At 44.7% G+C, this 23,390-nt stretch overlaps 1 protein-coding gene across 1 annotated transcript in view; it reads right to left on the bottom strand.

Moving 5' to 3' along the window:
* Positions 1-23,390, bottom strand: part of ARVCF (ARVCF delta catenin family member) — a 641,936-nt gene that overhangs the window by 525,237 nt on the left and 93,309 nt on the right. The window contains exon 3 of the mRNA XM_084820398.1: positions 9,582-9,630. The gene's annotated coding sequence lies outside the window, so the exon portion shown is untranslated. The remainder of the gene's footprint in view (positions 1-9,581; positions 9,631-23,390) is intronic.

The raw sequence follows: 23,390 nt of genomic DNA, 5'->3' as shown, positions 1-23,390 counted from the left end.
GCTAATGAGAGTTGAAGCCCAAAACTCTTGAAGGGAATGAGGTTGGTGAAGGATGTTCCAGGTTGAGCCAAGAATTAGCAAACGGGAACTGTAGGAACAGCCAGGACTGAAGAGTCTGTCAGAACCACAGGGCACACAAGGAGACAGGTTCAAAAAGTAAGCCAGCAGTCAGAGCCAAAAAAACAAGTCAAAACCAGAGGACTAAACAGGAGTCAGGATCAAGGAGAATACCCAGACTCAGAACTGAAAGAAAGCAGGGGCTTTTAACCAACTAAAATCGATTTTTTTCATGCATCTCTTAGCTGCCTTTCAAGACTGCACTCTTCCAAAGGAGGCTTACAGTATAAACAGGATGTTGAACCTGTTTCGGCCAGAGGGCCAAATTCCATGTCAGAGAAGCTCGGGGGGGGGTGCATTCCAGTGGTAGGTGGGGCTGAATGCAAAAGGGTGGGGCCAATGCATAAGAGGCAGGGTCAAAGGGAAAAGAAGCTGGGCCAAAGGCAACCTCCCCCACACCCAACACACACACCCGTCATATTTTAGCTTAAACCTGTTACCTGCCAGTAGCTACGCCTTAGGAGAGGCATGTCAACTTTCGGAAAAACTGTACAAAGACCGGGAAACCACCTGTCTGTGTTGGGGGGAAGGGGTGGGGCCAGGAGAAAGTGGTGCGGCCATAGGGGGCCCCCAAAGGGCTCTATTGGGAACCCCAAAGGCCTTTCTTAGGAACCCGGGGGGCCTGATTTGGTCCTCAGACTGGAGGTTCTGCACCCCAGCATAAAACATGAGAGTCAATATAAAAACTAAGGTGGCCAGGACTCCTCTGGGATCCCAGGAATTTGAGCTCCCATGCATTTATATTAATTAATTAATTAATTAACAAACAATATTTATATACTGCTCCAAATCTAGAACAAACCAGCACAGACCAATACAGCCACTCCTCTGGAAATTATAGGAAGCAGGAACTTCTGAGTGTGTCCATCCTTGAAGCTTCTGTCTCAGAAGAACATAACACACTATCATGTTCTTCACCAGATTGATTGATTTATTATTTTATTTTATTTACAACGTTCGCATACTGCTCCATATCTACAACAGATTTCGGAGCGGTGAACACAAGAGATAAAACAGTAAAAGGTTAAAAAGATTAAAACACCAGATTAAAATTATGCTATTTTTAAAAAACGGAATACCAATAAAAACTGTGACTGGTCAGTTAAGGAATGCCTCCTGGAACAGTGCTTGTTTTCAGGAGGCGCCAGAAACAGCGGTGTTGGTGCCTGCCTGACCTCCAGGGGCAGGGAGTTCTGAAGAAAGCGGGCCACCACGCTGAAGGCTCTTTGCCTGGTGGACTCCAAATGGCCCATAGGTCCATGTGAAACCACCAGGAGCATGCCCCCCGATGACCTCAGTGACCGGAGCAGGTTGGTATGCATGCATGCATGTGTCACACCCGGTGCCAACTTGGAAGAGGCATTCTTTTTTCCCTTTCACACAGGAGGGAATTCTGAAACTGCTTTCCATCTGCAGCTTTTCTTAAAGTAGTCTATGTTTATGTATTACATGTGTTTCTATAATGTAATATTATATAATACAGGTGTATTAAAAATAATTATTTAGAAAAAAAACTTAAGACCCCCTATAATCAGGGAACTTTTTTAAAGGTTGTTTTTAGGGTTGCTTTTATTGTGCTTACTGCTTTAGTGTGTTTTTATTGCTCAGACTGGTTGCATGTGTTTTACTGCTGTACTGCTACCCTGAAAGGCAGCCAATAAATATTTTAAATTAATTAATTAATAATCATAAAAAAGCATTTTAAATGGATTAAGGGTGCAATCCTATGCATGCTTAGATGGGAAAAAGCCTACAACTCCCAGCATGCCCCAACCAGCACAGCTGGGAGTTGTAAGCCTTTTTTCTGTTTAAACATGCATAGGATTGTGCCTTAAGGTTGCTAATTTAAACTGACTGAACATGTCAGCTCTCCTCTTTACTTTTTTGGTGCAGAAAGCAGGCACTGGGCCACAACAGGACATGCCCAATGGCCTAGAACATGGGGTGCAATTGAGAGGAAGGGTGAAGACTCGCTCGACTGGCACCGCAAAAGGGGGGTTGGGTACAATGCTCATGAAAGCAATCGGAGCAGTGCATGTTTTTACAGAGAAGGGGATTGCATTAATAGGCAGCTGCTTGACTCCTCCAAGCAATCAGTTTCTGGCTGGCTTAACGGAACATTACTCTGATACATCCGGGCTTCAGCTAGGCAGCTTGCAACTACTTTGTTTACAAAAGGACTGGCAGTTTTGAAAAATTCCACCAGAATAGCAACAAAGGAGTCACGGCTCGATCCGTAAAGGAAGATATGCTGGGCTCAAAGACTGCCCTAGAAGTCACCCCCCTTGAAATCTAGAAACTCTGTTCCTTAACCATATGAGGTTTGTGGGGAGAAGAGGAGGGAAAGGGGAGACATGATAGAGGTGTACAAAATTATGCATGGTGTGGAGAATGTGGATACCACAAGATGCAGTGTTGGCCACCAATTTGAATGGGTTTAAAAGGGGGTTAGACAAGCTCCTGGAGGAAAAGGCTATCAATGGCTACTAGTCTTGATGGCTATGTGCTACCTCCAGTACCAGAGGCAGTGAGCCTCTGTACACCAGTTGCTGGGGAACATGGGCAGGAGGGTACTGTTGTACTTGTGTCCTGCTTGTGGGTTCCTGGTTGACAGCTGGTTGGCCACTGTGTGAACAAAATGCTGGAGTAGATGGACCCTTGGTCTGATCCAGTATGGCTTTTCTTCTGTTCTTATGAAAGCTGTGGTTACACGCAGTACAAGAAATAGATGGTTCATAAATTGTACAAGGGGTCCTGCAACAAAATTTTGCAGCATGGATTGCTCCTGTTTAGAAGTCCATCCAGCCATCCAGCCATGCACTTTTCCAGGCTACTCTGTTCCATTCCCCTTTGCCCTCGCTGTCTCCCCACCCCAGATGGTACGTTGTCGACACTGACTGATCGCAGCTCTCCAGGGTTTCAGGCAGGAGTCTTTCCTAACCCTATCAAGAGAAGCCAGGGATCAAACGTGGGAACTTTTGCATGCAATGCATGTGCTTGACCTCTGTAAGGATTGGGCCCAGCACATCTGCAAAAGCATTTTGAGAGGGTGTGGGAATGGACTCAGAGTCCGATGAGGAAGAGGGCGAAGCGGTGGGGGAGTTACTAAGGTTTCAGGAGATAGAGCAGGGAGACAGGGGAAGAGAGGACTCTGTCCAGAGGCCAGTTAATCAGTTGGATCAAGGCCAAACGGAAACTGTAGGAATCCAAGATCTGACAGGGAGGAAGGAGTTGGGAGTGATGGACACCAGAATCAGACATCAGGTCAAGAGGGAGGAGCAACTTTGGGAAGGAAGGAATTCTGCAAGGTTGGCCCATCGAAAGAGGTCCCTATGGGAAGACCCTCCCTGAGGGTGGGACTAGAAAAGCCACTCAGGTTTTGTACTGCCAGTTTCGTTGCAACTTTCATAGCAATAGCACATCTGTCAAAGGGATCTTCAGGTAGTCTATGTAAAAAAAAAAGGTAAAGGTGTCCCCAACCAGTCGTGTCCGACTCTAGGGTGCGGTGCTCATCCCTGTTTCTAAGCCGAAGAGCCAGCGCTGTCCGAAGACGCTTCCGTGGTCATGTGGCCGGCATGACTGAACACCGAGGTGCACGGAACGCTGTTACCTTTCCCGCCGAGGCGGTACCCATTTACCTACTTGCAATTTCTTGCTTTCGAACTGCTAGGTTGGCAGAAGCTGGGACTGAAGACGGGAGCTCACTCCGTTACGCAGCACTCGGGTCTCGAACGGCTGACCTGCCGACCTTCCAGTCTGCAGTTCAGTGTCTTAACCACTAAGCCACTGCGGCCTATAGTCTATGTAGTATTGTGCAACTAATTAGAGATCTTAGAACTAGGTTGCTGGTGGCTGAGAAAATCTGTAACCTGAAGCACTGTTGATCTGGCTGATTCACATAATAAAAGCTATTTACAAAGAAATCAACTTCTTTGTTTGACTGCAGACACACTCAACAACTGCTAAAGCTACAGCTCTTCCCCTTGCTGGCTAAATTGCCAAGCTCAAAGGAGCCTTAATCCCAGGACCCTGCATGCCTAAATTGCTGTTAGTCCAAATTTTACATCACCCTAACAGAAAAATGAGGTTGGTGCCTGAGAATCAGAATCTTCAACCCAGTGTGGTGTAGTGGCTAGAGTGTTGAGAGCCAGTGTGGTGTAGTGGCTAGAGTATTGGACTGGGAGTTGGGAGATCTGGGTTCTAGTCCCCATTCAGCCATGGAAACTCACTGGGTGACTTTGGGCCAGTCACAGACTCTCAGCCCAACCCACCTCACAGGGTTGTTGTGAAGATAAAATGGAGAGGAGGAGGGTTATGTATGCCAGCTTGGGCTCCTTAAATGAGGGGGGAAAGGCGGGATATAAATGTAATAAATAAATAAACAAACAAACAAACAAACAAATACAAGGCTGGCACCTGAAGAACCAACCTTTAAAGGCAGCCTAAAAATAAATTTAAATAAACAAATAATAATAGATAAATAAATAAATCTGATCCCTGTCTCCAGCCATGTTTTTTGTTTTGGTAGCATTGTCTCATTAAACTGAATTAGTGTAAGACTACACAAGATTTTGAGTTAATTTTACAGAACAGCTGGTACCTTTTTAAGTATGTTGCCTATTTAATTGTGTCTCTCCTAGAGGAAAAAATAAAGGAAGTGGAGGAAGGGGAAGTGCGAGGAAATTAGATCTGAGAGAAAAGGAGAAGTGAAGGAAGCTCTGTGAATAAACTAGAAGGCAAAAGGAATTCATGAGCCAAGGGAATGAGCCTAGGTAAAAAAGGACATGTGACAAGCAGAGATGACACCAGGGACAGGAAAGGCCCAAAACAAATCCATCAAAAATGGAAGAGCTCCAAGGTTAAAAGCTATAAAGTCACAGCCTGCTCCATGAATCATAATTCACAATCCATCGCCACCACTTAAGATGGAACCTCTTCAACTGTGCCTAGCTACAAAGCAGCAGACTGACTCCTAACCTAAATACCTTGAAGCTGCTATACTTTAAGGGCAATAAATGCTAGTAAGACATATACCGGCCCGAGATAATACAATGAAAGCAATAAAAGTGATTTAATTCTCCTGATGGGTCATCACAAGGAGACATGCAGACAACCACTCAACCCTCCCAGATGAAGGATTGCTTCTGTTAAAGCCAATTGGCTGACCATGGTTTTGCAATATTAATGTGGTAGCAGAGGGCCTCCATTTTGTATGTTTGCCAAACAGACCAAAGGCTGCATCAGTCCCCACTTAGCTGGAATGGACCTTTAGCGCTCAGGCAGCTTGATGCAGCCAAGACGGAAAAAGAAATAATATTGCAAAACCTACAGTTCATGATGTGTATTATTACCTCCACTGAAGAATTAAGAATGAGAAAAAGAATTAAATTCATAAAAAGGTAACTGACAGTCTTGTAAGATCATCAGGAACATTGTACCCCGCTGTATCTGTTTGGCAGAAACATTTAGAATTTGAAAGCAAGAAGTACCTATGTTAAAGCTGCACTCCTATTCTTACTTACCAGTGAGTAAGTCCCACTGAACTCAGTGGGACTTACTTCTGACTAGACATGTATAGCAGGGGTGGGCAAATTCAGAGGATCCACGGGCCACTTTTGCCCCTGCAAGCCGTACTCCTGCTGCTACCATGCCACTGAATTCAGCACCAACAGCAGAAGCAAGAGAAAATCCATGCTTTGCCACTGAATTTTGGTGGCAAACTGCTACAGAGAGGTAAAAAGGTCAGATTTAGCTGGGTTTTCAAGCTAAAACAAGCTATTTTTGGTGGTGCAGCAGTGAAACCACATTTGGCCCGTGGGCCACATGTTGCCCACCTCTGATGTACACGATTGCACTGTCAGTATTGGAGAGTTGTGACAATACCATCTAGCTTGGAATGGAAAACTAAAAATACACAACATGCTATTGTGATGAAAATAACAAAAATGACAGAAAGAATAAAGTTGTTGGATAATACAAACAATTCCGCATGCTAGGGGGCAATACAGAATGTCCTATAGCTTGATCAGTTCCTATTTCCTGCTCCCTCCCCTTCTTCTTCCTTCCTCCTCTGCCTCAACAAAAGCAAGCACCATGCAGCATTCTACAGAACCATATATCATGCCTTGCTCACTTAAATTCACACACCTAGCATTAGTGGGTGTTTGTAAGTATACAGTGTTAGATAGCCTTCTCTGATGATGTGTATAAAAGCACTAATAAAGTTGATTTGAACTTGTTTTAAACTGGCTGTAGTCTGCATTTATTACCTCCAGTACTAAATGCTGTGTTGCCTTGCTTTCTCTATATAAAGCAATTCTGCTGTAAGTCACACCAGTCTTTCCAACAAAAGTAAGCCAGACAAACATGAAACAAATTTACAGGACACTGGCCTAACGTGCATACAAGTACACCCTGAAAAATCAGGTTTCCTAACTCACAGAGTCCCTATGTTCATACACTTGTATGCCTGTAGGACCTGCTCAGACCATGAACAAAACTGCATAGGTCAGGTCTTGCTGCCTCCAACCCACCCCCTAGCATTCATTACACTCAAACTTACCTACGAAAAGGGCTTCTGATGGCCAAGCTACACAATTGTTTGAAGGTATAGTTAGCAGCCATGTCTTTCTTTCGCTAAAGTAAGCACAGGAGGCCCAATCCGGATTGGGACCCTCACATCGGGAGTAGGGGGGCTCTAACTTTTTGCTTTAACTTATTTTTAATTGCAAAAAGGTGATCAAGTAAAAATAAATGGATCACGTTGGGGCAATTAAAATTACAAGTGTTGGGGGGATGATCCAGTTCTAGTCCAACTGCCCCCCCACCAGCATGCTATTTCTCTACGTGCAGGGATTCTAGCTTAGCTACCTCTCCAACATGCTAGCTCTCTGCATGCAGGGATTTTTTTAATGTACAGAGGTGCATTCAGTCAATTCAGAAGTTGGCCTCAGTGAAAAGGAAGCCTATGTTTCCACACAAACAGCATTCTTAAATCACCTCCTCTGCTCTGTCTAGACTCCTGCCGCCTCTTCTCCAAAACCCTCCCAAGCTTCCTCGTACAAAGTCCCTACAGACATTTTAAAGGTCCTCCTTAAGGAGCAGAAGTGTTTCAACCCTGGCCCATCTCAAATGAATCAAAGGATGCAGCATCGCCTGTCACTGCTTTTCATTTGCATCAAAAGCAGAAAGCAACTCTGGCACACTGAGTGTGTGCAGCCCACACAGAAGATAAATATTGATCCACCAGCCTGCCTGGACTGAAAAGGAAAGGGAGAAAAAGGACGCAGAAACAAACACACTTTCCCACATCAACCATCGCATATGCAGGGGTGGGCAAGTGCTTTGTGGCAATTCAAGAAAACAAGCCGATGATTGAGAGATGTCCTCAGGATCCACGTACACTTGTGAGGTGGGAGGGGCAGGGGCAGACATACAAAACAGTGTGAGGTCCCTCATGAAACAAGCAAAGCTACATGGGAGGGGAGCACCACTGGGCATTGTGGGCACCTTCATCATTTGCATTCACTTCCAGGTCATGTTCAGACGCTTGTTTTACATGACACACAGTTTATTCCATTGATACACCACATATTTAGTTCAGCCAGCTACACTTACTAAAAATACAGACACACACACACACACACAAATACCCACATAGCAACCTTTTGACATAAACAGCAGATACAAAAAGCTACGGCTTATACCACCATTAACGAGACATAATGCGTTTGCACCAACGAGCCTGGAAAAAGCGGAGTGCATCATTCTTTACCATCTCTGAAGATAACGGGCTGGATCCAAAGAACCACGAACAGAAGGAAAATTGCTGCTGCTGCTCTTCTGCAAACTCTTGTTCCAGGGCTTGCACAAGAGTTTTAAAATAGGGAAGTACAATAGCAGTTCTTGTGCATCCTCTTGTGCAAACTGGTGCACAAGTGGAAAAACTTTGTCAGGTTTGGTTTAACTTTTCTCACATAAAACTCTAGTGTAGGCCATTTGGAAGTCACCTTCGCATGCGGAAGGCACCTTCTATATGTGGAATGCAATATACCAAATCAGCCCATTGGTCCACTTAGCCCCATATTGTCTATCCTGACTGGCAGACTTAGGCAGAAGTCTTCCATATTACCTCCTACCTGCCCTTTTTAATTGGGATCCCAGGGGTTGAACTAGGGACCTTCTGCATGCAACTCATTTGTTGTTGTTGTTGTTACCACCACCACCACCACCACCATCATTATACATTTTGTATACCACTTTCCAATAAAACTATCAAAGTGTTTAACATAATAATAATATAAATAATAAAAGAATCACTGTTGCACAGTAAAACTATAGTTATAACTGGCTGAGTCACACCTCAGGGAAAGCTTGCTTAAAGAGATAGGTCTTAAGCAGGCAGCTGAAAGCCAAAACTGTAGATGTTTGCCTGGTGCTATTAGGGAGTGCATTCCAAAGGGCAAGTGCTACAACACTAAATGCCCTGTTGCACACACGTGGCACCATCAGAAGCACATCTTCTGAGGATGACAAAGTTGGGGAAAGGACATAAGAGGCAAGGTGATGCCCAAGGCAACCTGGTCCCGAATTGTTTAAGGCTTTATATGTTGATGACAAAACTAGGAATGTATGAGAATTTCAGTTTTGCTTGCAAAACATGCGACCGTGCCCTGTTCGAAGCCCCAAATGCGATTGTGAGCCCACCAAAAATGTTCGCAAATCGCTGGACACGCGCTTGTGGTCAATTTGTGCAAATTTCCCAGTTTGATTTTGCACAAATTTCCCTGTAGTCTGAATCAGTCATGCTTTAGTTTATGGAGGAAATTTGAGGAAATCTGCGTGAATTTCATGTTCGATCGCCGCTCAATTTGCGCAATTTTCCCATTCCCACAGAGTAAGCAGCAATCATAAACACAAACAGGAATTGGGCATGAGAAGACTGGTGAGGCGATGTTCGGAGAATCCTAGCAATCTCAAACATTGCTCGTCCGCCCATCCCTAAACCTTGAACTTGGCCTGGTAGCTTACTGGCAGTCACTACAGTTCTATGTAGTGTCCCATAACTGCCTAGACTTCTCCATTCACAGAAACATAAGGTAAAATCCGACATAACTCCTACTTAGAGTAGACCCATTGAAATGAATGGGACTTAAGATAGTAATGACTAACTTAAGTCACATTTATGTCAATGGGCCTGCTCTAAGTAGGAGGCTTTCTACTTGGTTAGACTGTGCAACTAGCCTAGTATTGACTGATCTGACTGGCAGCAGCTCTACAGAGTCTCAGGCAGAAAAGGGTCTTTCCTATCACCTGTTTTCTGATCGTTCTTTAATTGGAGATGGCAGGGAATGAACCTGCAACCTCTTGCATACAAATGTCCATTGTCCATCCCAAAGGCTGATTTGGATCCAACCCATTGTCTTTTCTTTATCAACACAACATGCTAAATGTTCTTACCTTACCAGATTTCTAACTTGAAGCTCGCTCCATGCGACATGAGGGAGGATAACTCTGGAATAACAATTTTAAAAACATGGTCAGCCTCAAACAGAGAATAATGATAGCTTCGCAGTTATACAGTGCATCTTAACTGGTGTCATGTACACTTTTTCTTTTTTTAAAATTAAATACATTTGTATCCCACCTTTCAGGTATCCAAGATGGCTAGCCATGTAGTTAAAAAAAGGCCATTGCAAATACACACACACAATAAAACAATTTACAGTGGACTCCAGCAGCAAACAATAAAAAGAGAACAGAAGCAATTATTTCAATAACTCCTGAAACAGCCCAGGAAGGTAGGCTGTTATGATTATTGCAGATTAAGGTGTATTGTCCCTGCAGTAGGCTTCGAACTCTCAATTTAGAGGTGCCACGATAGAGATAAATCAGATCCGCTGATTTTATTTACAAAGATATACTTTATTGAGTACAGTCAGCACGCAGGTGTACCCAATGGTTGGATAAGACAGCTTCTCTGAACCCAGAGCCATGGGGTAAAATGGGTTTTATACTATACATGTTTTAGCAATGAGGCAGCATGACAACAGCAAGTGTTAATCGGCATTCATTTCCAGCATAGACTAGCAGTGCTTGGTCAGAAGGGAAACAGTCAGAGCTTTCCCAGAACTACAGACACCTGCAACTTTAAGGCAAACAAGCCTCACTTCCCAGGCACACCTTGATAAGGCCCTCTAGCTCATTAGTATGGAATGCACTGAGGCCACTACTATCGACCTTTGACTCAACTCACATGCTCAGAGGCCCACTAGCAAGGGAATTGCATCAATAATGAACCCAAGCAAGCATTATGGATCTCTAAGCCCCTCTAGAACTACAGGTGACTTGGTTACAGGCCTGGGGCCAATACATAAGGGTAGGGGGAGGAGAGAGCCTTGCCTAAGTCCACCGAGTGTAGCCTTTCCCAGCCAGGTGTTATCCAGAAGTGTTGCACTGCAACTCCCATAATTCCTGCCTGTGAATTATGGGAGTTGTAGTCCAACACATCTGGAGGGAAAGGCTGCCCTAGTGAGTTCACAGCTGGAGTCAGAGCTGAGCCATGGATTTCCTTGCTATACTCTTAGCATGTACACCAGCCCTCTGTGCCTTAATTAGTCCCATCATGAGTGCAATTAAAATCCTATTCACCAGGGGTGGGGGAGTTCAGGTCAGTCCAATTGCTTTCTATCCTTTTTACAAGAAAAACAGAAGAGGGACATCTTGTCACTCCCACCCAAGGTACTTCTGTGCTTCGAGCAGAGGCTCTCCTTAGAATTGTGAGAATCTAAACTTGCATTTTTAAACAACGAGCATGCTCTAAGCCTGCAGAGAAAAAAGAGATGCATCTGAAAATGTGCCAGGAAAGGTAGTCAGGGGACTGGAAGCAAGATTTGGAAAACAAACTTTTACAATGACAAACCAGTGTGCGATATAAATTGATAGATATAGACATAAAGAGAGACAGACAGACAGACAGACAGACAGACATGTATATTCACCTGACAATGGTGTGAGAAGACAGACTCAGTGAGGAAGTAGGGCCCATGGAGAGGGTCTTGCCCAAAGACCCTCCAAAAGCTGGAGCCGGCACTGATAACACCCACACACCCAGTGTCACTGTATACAATGACTGAGGACTGCAGTGCTACCCACATAATGGCCAAAGAGGTTACTGCAGCCCGTTGGCCCACCCTGGCCAGGTGATATGAGGAAGCAACAGGGGCCTGGATGGTCTATTTAACTGCTGCTCTGGGCTGGCTTCCTCAGTCTAAGCAACTCGGCCTTGAGCGAAGCTGCTGAACAGATTCGCACCCCTCCTCTCTTCATCTGCCTGCTGTGGAATACGACCCATCTCAGACCACATCTTCAGCCTCTAGACCAGAGAAGGGGAACTGGTGACCCTCCAGATTGGGAACTACAACTCCCAGGATCCCTTACCACTGGCCAGTCTGGTGCTGATGGGAATTGGAGTCCAAGAACATCTGGAGGGGCATAGGTCCCCTCTCCCTGCTTTGAATCCTTCTCTCCACACTCTGGAACATGACTCCCTGTCTCCAACCTTGTTGATTGCCTCTGGCTCCATGGGGCCTGGACACACTACTTCAATCAAGTTTTGATACACACACTCACAGGATGGCTTAAGGAAATACACATACATTAGGACAATCCCACATCCAATCCTGAATAATCCCACATGTAAAGATAGGTATGTCAGCTTGACTTTTTCTTTCAGGTCAATTGATCTATTAAACTGGACACAATAATGTGGTTAATCTATATGGCACCATTCCCCAACTTGGTGCCCTCTAGAGGTCCTGGCTGGGGAATGATGGGAGCTGTAGTCCCTCTAGAGGGCACCAGGCTGGGGAAGCCTGCTGTACAGTGCCACAGCTTTTTCTGCCTTTAACAGGCTTAATGCGACAACCCCTCTGGAATTTATAAAATGCACGTGACTTGTCCACCAACCAGTGTTTGGCCAAGTCTACAAAAACAATATACGGATTCAGTTAATGACTTGCAACTAAAACATGCAAATTAGAGACAGCCCTTGGGTTCACAATCTATTCCTGCTGTCACCCTCAGAGCTGAACAAATTCCTTGCCCCTGAAACAGAAGATTTTCGGTTGTGTGAGAGATTCTAAGTAAACAAAGCAATCAATATGGTTGAGCCTTCCTCCCTAAAAACATACCCGCTTCTTTCTTTCTTTCTTTCTTTCTTTCTTTCTTTCTTTCTTTCTTTAAAGCTAGCAACTCTTGATTCCCAAAGAGCCAAGAAGACAGAAGGGATTTCAAAACACATTGTGCCGAAGAGCCCCAAGTTCAGAAAAGTGTTTTCCTTTGTAACCAGGGCTGACCATTATGATAAGATCAAAGCATTTTTGCTACCCTCTGGGAGTTAGCAAAATGAAGAAGGTGGGAAAAGGCTCCAGTCAAGGGGGGAAAGGGGCTCATATTTAGAATTCCTTCCATTCTGCTGAAGGAGTCTGCAGGCTTTCAGAGACATCATGCAGCCTCTGGAAGATGGCTCAAACCAAGATTCCCAAAGGGATTAAACCAAAAGGGGGAGTGGGGGTGGGCAAGCCAGCCAGGCGAAGATGCAAGCTCCACGTACCAAGCATTCTCTTCTATAATTCATGAGGCATGAAATTGCCTCAATATATTATTTGGCTCTGTACCAAAGCAACCCTCATTTACCAGTTCAAGAGCAAAGCAAATCTACATATACAAAACTGACATGCCTAATGGGTCCTTTTCATGGATTTCAGGATTAAAACGCTTGTTTACCTTTTCTTTCACCACCACAACCAACTTTGCAAATTACTATAAAGTGTTCTGGTACATCTTGAACAGTTTGAAATAGTGCCCTATTTCATGCCCATTCCTAAGTGCTAAAGCAATACACTTTAGGTTTGATGTACATAGCATTTATTTATTTACTTACTTATGTATTTACTTATTTATTTACAGCATTTTTATCCCACTGTTCTGTTGAAAAAGGCTCCCAGGGCAGCATTGCAAAGATTAATATTAAGACAGTTCCTGCCCTCACGTAGAGATGTCCATCGTTGGGAAATCTGGCCCTTTTTGGCCTCTCCGGACTTCTGCAGTGTGTCTGATTCAGCTTGCATTTGCAAAATAGACATTTGTGCAAATTGTGGCTATATCTATTTCTGCAAATAAAATAAAAAATGGGAAATCCACTAGCTGGCCCAATTTGCTGCAAACCAAGTTGGGCCAGCTGGTGGAAGATTAACTTAAATCGGGGGGGGGGGGGGATGAGCCAATAAAAGATTGTCAAACTCCACCCCCAAACAGATTCCTCCAACATCCCTACCTTCAAGCTTATCATCTAAAAGATATGCCACAAAAGGAAAAGGATTCAGAGGGAGGAGACAAAAAAGGAAACTCTGACACCAATTCTTAGTTTCATGGGTATTCTTTCCAGCAGGGTAGGGTGAAACAAGCTCCCTGCAGCTGTTCCTTCTCTGGCCAGTGGATGAAGCTAGGGGGTCTCCCCCTTGCCATGATGTTCCTCCTGTGAGGCAGGGGCTGCAGCATCCTTGTGGTCCTTGCTTCTCTGGCCAATGAATGAAGGCCACAGTCTGCAGTCCCAGGGAACTGTCAGTTGAAGCTGTGCATTCCCTTAAAGGTGAGGCCTAATTAGGAAGTTTATTAAAAAATGGTAGCAATGAGTTGTTGGGTTTTTTAAAAAAAGAAACACAGGATACCTTACATGTGGTAGGATAACCTATATCATTTCTCTCACATGTGGTTTTTAGACCCCTACACCATCTAACCAGAATAAGCTGAGAAATAGAGAACCCTATAGAACAAAACCCAAAGAATGTACATTTTCTTGACATATTATGATATGGTGACTCTAGTCACATGTTGGGAAACTGAGTGTGACCTGGTGTATCTCTAAATGTCTGTTTTTTTCCCAGCCCTTCACATTTCTAGGACCAGACCAGCCAGGCTTCAGAAGGTCTCCATACCTTGCTGAGACAACAGCTCTCCATTTTGTGGTTGAGAATGTTCCAGCCAACACCTTCCACCATGCTCTGTCCAGGGTTCTGACACGCTCTGCTGTGCCTGAACATAGCTTGGCCCAACTGAATGTGACTGCCATACCTGACATGACTTTGCCTTATCAAATGGAACCCAGCTGCACTTGACATGACGCTGCCATACCAGTAAGAGCCTCTACTGCAGCCAACTTCAGCTGTGACACGAGAGTTGTGACAGGACAGGACAGAAATATACCATTAGGCCATTTTGACAACTGGATCTCAGAGAGACCACTGCACATGCGCAATGTGTTGCAGCTTTAATTTCCTTCCTTTGTTTCCATCTTGTTTTCCATTCCATTGTACTAATGTGCACAAAAGCTTATGCACATTTATAAAATCCTGAGCTTGTCTGCTCAGACATGCCATTCTTGTTTAATGATCTCTCATGTGCACTGGAAAGGCACAGGAAAAAGAGATGAGGAAAGAAATGGAAAGAAATGACAGCTATAGAAACTGTGCATACGCCAGTCCCGGAATTAAGCTCTTCATGTTAAATCAGAGAAGGCAGATCAAACTCATGGAACCATAGCAGAATGGACCCAGGGCAATCTGTTCTCCTCCATTCCACTCAGCCTCCCTTCCAATTTGGAACAGAGGCTGAGATCCAACCCTGATAAGACCTGCCTTATGGTGCTCATACTCTGAGGCCAGATCTATTTCCTTCTGTCACATCATGAAGAAGGTACCATTCTGACTGAAATTCAGAGAATTCAGGTTTTCACGATCCTGTACTGTGTTGGACAGGAATGACTGTATGTGCGTCCTCTTGACTTTCATTTCCTACCAAGCAGTCTACAGCGACAGCGGGTGATTGGTAGCTCAATAGTAGCAATCAGGAAACTGCAGTTAACAAGGTCCCGAGGTTTGATTCTCTCCTTCTGCCTTCCTGGCTCCCAGCTGTGTGTGCTGTAGCTTCACAGGCGCCCTTGCAGCACTAGCAGTTTTGTGTGTGGGTTTTGTCTGATTTTGTTTTAATTTATTAAGTAGGTGAGTCTGCATTACCATAAGGATAATTTCTTTTGGCTGACTTCATTTAGTAAACTTCTAAGACTGACCACGTGTGCTGCATCAGCACACCTGATCTTTGCAGGTCACTCAGCAACTATGCCAGAAGACCAGCCAATAACTACTAGTCCTCATGAGACTAGCAGGAATGTTGTGGATGGCACAGCAAATTATCCAGCTGTTCTCAAAGAGAGACCAGGCCAATAGCAAATGCTGAGTGAATCAACAAGCTTATTGCTAAGACCGAACTACAACACAGGTGGCACGGGTAGTTTCTGACACCCCTGGGCAGGAGCAGGATGTTCAGTGGGGTGTGTCTATGTCAGGGTCAGGCTTTCTCGATTGCTTGCAAGTACTGCTGCTGTCTGCTTTCCAGCTCTCTAGGACAAGAGGCAAAAACAACGGAAGGCATGGTTGGGAGGAGGCCACACATGTTTTGAGGGGAAAGGGTGGCCTGACTTCAGTCATGTGTAATCTTAAAAAAAAACAAAAAACACACCATTTGTTTTTATTTTTTGTATTTATTTAAAACATTTCTCCCCTTCATGGATCACTGCCTTGTTGTGGCGAAGGGGCTTGCGTAACTCAGTGAAGCCATAAGCTATGCCGTGCAGGGCCACCCAAGACGGACAGGTCATGGCAGAGAGTTCTGACAAAATGTGGTCCATTGGAGAAGGAAATGGCAGCCCACTCCAGTATTCTTGCCAAGAAAACCCCATGGAACGTATCACAAGGCTAAAAGAGATGACGCCGGAAGATGAGCCCCTCAGGTCGGAAGGTGTCCAATATACTACTGGGGAAGAGCAGAGGGTATTTCCAAGTAGCGCCAGAAAGAGTGAAGCGGCTGGGCCAAAGCCGAAAGGACACTCAGCTGTGGATGTGTCTGGTGGTGAAAAGAAAATCCGATGCTGTAAAGAACAATATTGTTTAGGAACCTGGAATGTCAGATCAATGAATCAAGGTAAGCTGGAGGTGGTCAAACATGAGATGGCAAGATTGAAAATTGACATCTTGGGAATCAGCGAACTAAAATGGACAGGCATGGGCAAATTCAATTCAGGTGACCATCGTATCTACTACTGTGGGCAAGAATCCCTTAGAAGAAATGGAGTAGCACTCATAGTCAACAAAAGGGTGGGGAAAGCAGTACTGGGGTACAATCTTAAAAACGATAGAATGATCTCAGTACAAATCCAAGGCAAACCATTCAACATCACAGTAATTCAAGTCTATGCCCCAACCACTGAGGCCGAAGAAGCTGAGGTTGATCGGTTCTATGAAGACCTACAACACCTTCTAGAACTAACACCAAAAAAAATGTCCTCTTCATCATAGGGGATTGGAATGCTAAAGTAAGAAGTCAAGAAATCACTGGGATAACAGGCAGGCATGGCCTTGGTGTACAAAATGAAGCAGGACAAAAGCTAATAGAGTTTTGCCAAGAGAACACGCTGATCACAGCAAACACTCTTTTCCAACAGCACCAGAGGCGACTCTACACGTGGACATCACCAGATGGTCAATATCGAAACCAGATTGATTATGTCCTTTGCAACCAAAGATGGAGAAGCTCCATACAGTCAGTCAAAACAAGACCTGGAGCTGACTGTGGCTCAGATCATGAGCTGCTTCTTGCAAAATTTCGGCTGAAATTGAAGAACGTAGGGGAAACCACTAAACCATTCAGGTATGACCTAAATCATATCCCTTATGAATATACAGTGGAGGTGAGGAATAGATTTCAGGAATTAGACCTGATAGACAGAGTGCCTGAGGAACTATGTACGGAGGTCCATAACATTGTTCAGGAGGCAGCAACGAAATCCATCCCAAAGAAAAAGAAGTGCAAGAAAGCCAAGTGGCTGTCTGATGAAGCTTTACAAGTAGCTGATGAAAGAAGGGAAGTGAAAAGCAAGGGAGAAAGGGGAAGATATATCCAACTGAATGCAGAGTTCCAAAGAATAACAAGGAGAGACAAGAAGGCCTTCTTAAATGAACAATGCAAAGAAATAGAGGAAAACAACAGAATGGGAAAGACTAGAGATCTCTTCAAGAAAATTGGAGATCTCAAGGGAACGTTTTGTGCAAAGACGGGCATGATAAAGGACAAAGAAGGCAGGGACCTAACAGAAGCAGATGAGATTAAGAAGAGGTGGAAAGAATACACAGAAGAACTATACCGGAAAGATCTGAAAGTCCCTGATAGCCATGATAGTGCAGTCACTGAACTTGAGCCGGACATCCTAGAGAGTGAAGTCAAGTGGGCCTTAGGAAGCATTACTAACAACAAAGCTAGTGGAGATGACAGTATTTCAGCTGAGCTATTTAAAATCCTAAAAGATGATGCTGTTAAAGTGCTGCATTCAGTATGCCAACAAATTTGGAACACTCAACAATGGCTGCAAGACTGGAAAAGGTCAGTTTACATTCCAGTTCCAAAGAAGGGCAACGCCAAAGAGTGTTCAAACTACCGCACAATTGCGCTCATTTCACATGCCAGCAAGGTGATGCTCAAAATCCTACAAGCTAGGCTTCAGCAGTATGCGAACCGAGAACTACCAGAAATACAAGCAGGGTTTCGAAGAGGTAGAGGAACTAGAGATCAAATCGCCAACTTCCGCTGGATCATGGAGAAAGCAAGAGAATTCCAGAAAAACGTCTATTTCTGCTTCATTGACTACACTAAAGCCTTTGATTGTGTGGATCACAACAAACTGTGGCAAATTCTTAAAATGATGGGAGTACCAGACCACCTTACCTGTCTCCTGAGAAACCTGTACGAGGGTCAAGAAGCAACAGTAAGAACCAGACATGGAACAACCGAGTGGTTAAAAATTGGGAAAGGAGTACGACAAGGCTGCATATTGTCACCCTGCTTATTTAACTTATATGCAGAGTACATCATGAGAAACGCCGGGTTGGATGAATCACAGGTCGGAATTAAGATTGCTGGGAGAATTATCAACAACCTCCGATATGCAGACAATACCACCCTAGTGGCAGAAAGCGGATCTAAAGAGCTCTTGTTGAGGGTGAAAGAGGAGAGTGCAAAAGCTGGTTTGAGACTCAACATTTAAAAAAAACTAAGATCATGGCATCTGGCCCCATCACTTCCTGGCATATAGAAGGGGAAGAAATGGAACCAGTGACAGATTTTACTTTCTTGGGCTCCAAGATCACCACAGATGGTGACTGTAGCCATGAAATTAAAAGACGCTTGCTCCTTGGGAGGAAAGCTATGGCAAACCTAGACAGCATAGTAAGAAGCAGAGACATCACCTTGCCGACAAAGGTCCGTCTAATCAAAGCTATGGTTTTCCCAGTAGTAATGTATGGCTGTGACAGCTGGACTATAAGGAAGGCTGAGCGCCGAAGAATTGATGCTTTCGAACTGTGGTGCTGGAGAAGACTCTTACGAGTCCCCTGGACTGCAAGGAGGTCATATCAGTCAATCCTAAAGGAAATCAACCCTGACTGCTCATTGGAAGGACAGATACTGAAGCTCAAATATTTTGGCCACCTAATGCAAAGAGAAAACTCTCGGGAAAGACCCTGATGCTGGGAAAGACTGAAGGCAAAAGGAGAAGGGGACGGCAAAGGATGAGATGGCTAGATAGTATCACCGATGCAATGAATATGAACTTGAGCACACTCCGGGAGAGAACGCAGGCCAGGAAGACCTGGCGTGCTATGGTCCATCGGGTCACAAAGAGTCAGACACGACTGAACGACTGAACAACAACAACAAAACATTTCTATCCCGCCCTATATCATTAAGATCTCAGGATGGCGTACAGATAAAATCAATTTAAACAGTATAAAACAATAAATAAACACCTAAAAACATATAAAACTATTAAACAAGCTAATACCACTTAAAATCTAAAACAATAAAACAGTTCAAACAATGTGCTAGGGAATGCATTCAGCCCTCAAAGGCTTTGGTAAAAAGCCACGTTTTTACTTGGCGCTGAAACGAGACCCATGTCTGCGCCAATTAGGCCTCCAAGGGGAGGGCATTCCACTAGAATTGCTATCCATCAGAGTGTTTTGCATCTGTAAAGCAAAAATGCATTCTCAGGCTCTATTAACATTTGCGGCATGGTTAATCAGTGTTAAGAATGGAAGGGCCACGCTGGGTCTAGTCCTGTCAGGGTGGACACTGAGCCCATAGAATCCCAGAGTAGTTCTGATTCTGAGGAAGAGGAGTCGCTCCTGGGAAATGAGTGCGCTCCTCTTCCCCAGGGCCAACAGCTGACGGAGATTCCTCCCACCAGCATTCCTAGCTTAGATAGCAGGCCTGGGAGTGACAGAGCATAGGAAGCAGACTTGATGGACGTGCGACGCCGACACAGAGTGCGGCGCCAAATGGAGGGCGCAGAAAGGAGGCGTAGTGCCCGGTTGGCGCGCAAACAACGGCTGCGCCCAGAGGATCCAAGGGAAAAGGGGAGGGACTCTCCCTAGTCCTTAAGTTCAGGGGTCTGCCAGTAATTCCCTTTCAAATGGGGACCAACTGTTCCAACTTAGGGCATAGGTACTGTGCTGCTCATATCAAGTTGCTAACAGTAGAGTTCTTAAGTTGTAAAAGAGGAATAAAGCTTTGAAAAGAATCCATTTGTCTGCGTCTGGACTTGGCTACTGGATTAGACTGAGAGAGGCCTCCAAGGAGCCCTTGACAAGTCCAGCATTCTGTTCCAACCGTGGCCAACCAGGTGCCTATGGGAAGCCCACAAGCAGGACATGAGCGCCCCAGCACTCTCTCGGTCATGTTCATCCATAATTGGTATTGAGAGGCATACTGGCTGTGACCCTGGAGGTAACAATGACTAGTAGCCATCGATAGCTTTCTCCTCCATGCATCAGTCTAATCCACTCCGAAAGCTGTGCAAGTTGGCAGCCATCACTACATCCTGAGCTAGCGAATGCAACAGCTGAACATCTGCGAAGAACTCCCTTTTTTCCTGTCCTGAATCTCCCACTGTTCAGCTTCGCTGGCTGCATCACAGTTCTAGTATTAGGAGAGGGGGAGAAAAGCTCTGAGCATACACTCATGCTTCAGATCATAAGAACAGCCTTGCCGGATCAGGGCAAGATCCACTTAGAGGGCCATCCTATACATGTTTAGGCAGACAAAAAAGTCCGACAGCTCCCAACATGCCCCAGCAAAGGATGCTATACAAAGGCTGCAATCCTATGCATGTTTTCTGTCTAAAGAAGCACAGGATTGCACCCTTAGTCTAGCATACTTTGCAAGGATTCCAACAGCCACAAAACCCTTGTGTTTGGTTTTTTTAAAAAAACAACAAGGCATTCTAACCCAATTGGCTGGAGCAGCAGTGGGAAGAAGCTAGCCAGGGCTATAAAGGTAAGACAGAATTGCAAAGGAGCCCTGCTCACCTGTTTTCCCTCTGCTATCTATCTATCTATCTATCTATCTATCTATCTATCTATAGTATTTTTATCCTGCTCCTCAGCCAAAAAAGGCTCCTGGAGTGGCTTACAATTAATGAGCAAAGAAGACAGTCCCTGCCCTCATGCTTACAATCTAAAAAAGACACAACACAGAAGGAAAAGGCAGTGGGGAGGAAAGAGGTAAAAAAAAGCTCTTCCAGCTTACACTTCTATCCTCAGAGCTGCACTGGGAAGCCAGTTGGCTGTCCCGAGGTCAATCATCACGACTGCAGTAGGGATCCGAACTCAGATCTCCCCAGTCCAAGTCTCAAACCAACCAAAATCAAGCAATAGTGTCTTCTACAACAGGGGTGCAGAATCCCAAGCCCAGGGGTCAAATCCAGCCCTCTGTAGTTCCCCAGAAGGCCAAGGACCCTTGCCTTTCCCCCAGCCACCCATTGTTCAGGGGTTTCCCAGCATTTGTGCCATTTTTCCCTCATTCCAAAAGGTCGAAATGCCTCTCCTAAGGCTTAGTTACTGGCAGGAAGGGCTTCAAGCTAAAATAGTCTAAAATTGGCCCTCGCCCCATTGTCTTTGGCCCCACCACTGGAATTTGCCCCCCAAGAGCTTCTCCAAAACTGAATTTGGGCATCAGGCTGAAAGAGGTTCTGCACCCCAATTCCATAGTACAGACAGACAGCTCTGGGTTTAAATAGGCCCTCAGCCAAAGTGCCCTATAGCTGGTCCCCTTTGACTTCAGCATGCCCTAACAAATGTATCTAGCGGTGGTGGCAATAAGGAACAGCACCCAGTGACTGGGAAACACCATTTTAATTCTCTATAATGCCCTGGATGTAGAGTCGCTCTAGGGCATTGTGGGAAATTGCTGACTCCCAGAGTTCCAGCTGCATTTTTTTTTTTAGGGGATCCAGAGAGGAATTGGCAGTGGGCTGCACCTGAGTGCTGGGGTTCCAGTAGTTATCTAAGGTTGCCATGTACTGATGTCAGAACTGGTACTTTAAAAATTATCCACTTGAGCATAAGCACGAGATCCAAATCGTCCCTGGAAAAGGCAATCATTGATCAACTGAAACAAGATTCGGGCTGGCCAGGTAAGGGGTTCTCTTAAAAGCACTATTAATTTCCTATCCAATTCTCTGTGGCATCCTTACGAACATTGCAAGACTTATAGAATACATCAAAGACAAAAGGTAAAGCCGTTCTCTTCAAAGCCCAGCCTCATAATTTGAAGCACTCTACCTGGCAGTTAAAGGACTTCCCACAGAATGTTAAAGGGCGTAAGGACTATTATATCTGAGATAAATGCCAGCCCTCTGTCTTCCAAAGGTGTATTTCTGGATTTTCTTACATTAAGTACTTCATAACTCTGGAATGCTCCCTGGTGTTGTACCAAACTTATGATGCTATTACAACACATTGTTATTACAATGCTCTACATTTAATTGATAACTAAGCAATATACTAACAATTCAAACATTTCCAAAAAAATAAAAACCCAAGACAATTTCATGACATGCGTATAGCAGGATTGGATGCATACGTGCTCTGAAGAAAGCCCATGGATTATAGCATTACGATTGTAGCATTTGCGTTAAGCTCTTCCATCTTTGCCCTCTACTGTGAACCCAATTCACTCGTAAGTTGGAAGGCAGCATGTAACACGAATGCCAGTCCTGAAAGGACAATATGGCAACAATCCAGCCAAAGTTACACACCTTTTAGGGCTCACTGGCTCTTCCAGAGGAAGGCATCTCTCCCCAACTGAAAAATCGATGTAATGTCAGAGTGCTCAAAGTCCGTGACATGTCCACCTCCCCTGATGACAACAACAGGTCATTCTTCCAGGCTACTTCATACTGTATTTTTATAAATCTAAGTATCTCCACTTTATCTATGGATTTTGTTTTATTTCTATGCTGCCTTACTGCCAGTGCCCCAAGGCAGTTGGTGATGATGATTCTAATAACTCTACAATATTACAACCAACTAAGAACAGCAGAAAAAATACAAAGTAATAACAGCCAAGATACTAATTCAGGAGGAAAACAGACCATAAAAGCAATCAGTTGTGATTAAAAGCTCAGGCAAACAGGAAGTACTGTGCCAGGTGCCTAAAAGATAATAATGCAGGAGAGTAGCAAACACAACACAGGGGGGAATTCAACACGTTTGGTACCAACAGATTTTTAAAAAGAACTATGGTCCAGCCCTAGTTATCTCTCACCTACACCTCTGCAACTTTCTCCTCTCTGGTCTTCCATTGTCTCACTTTGTTCCCCTCCTGTCTACCCAGCACTCTACTGCCAAAATTATTCAGATCTCTTGTCACTCTGATCTCCTCTCACATCTCCTTAAAGCCCTACAAAGGTTTTCTGCCTAGTCCTCGATCCAGGAGAAGCTCTTTTCAAAGCTCTCTGTAGTCTTCCCCCCCGCCGCCTCTATCTCTCCCCACTCCTATATCCCAACACATCCCTGCCCATGATCTTTACTCCTCCAGTTCCACCACCCTCCATGATCCAAAGGTCTTCTTTCTCCCTTGCTGCCCCACAGGCTTGGAACTGCCTCCCAGAACACCTGCACATCCCCTCTCTTGCTTCCTTCAAATCCATCCTCAAGACACACCTTTTCCATGGGGACTCTGATACTGTCCAGGTTTGCTTTGATGCCCAGGGGGAGAACCCTATAGAACATGCACTCGTAGATGGTTCATTGTCAGGTAGAGAGGGGCCAAGTTGAGTGGTGTAGTGGTAAATTTTGAAGTGCAGCCACTAAGAACGTAAGAAC

This window comes from Heloderma suspectum, chromosome 13 (assembly GCF_057233095.1).
Source record: "Heloderma suspectum isolate Gila_16-S chromosome 13, 16-S_ref, whole genome shotgun sequence".
Classification (NCBI taxonomy): Eukaryota; Metazoa; Chordata; class Lepidosauria; order Squamata; family Helodermatidae; genus Heloderma; species Heloderma suspectum.
Note: the sequence above shows the minus strand (reverse complement) of the source record. Positions and strands in the feature narration are given on the sequence as shown.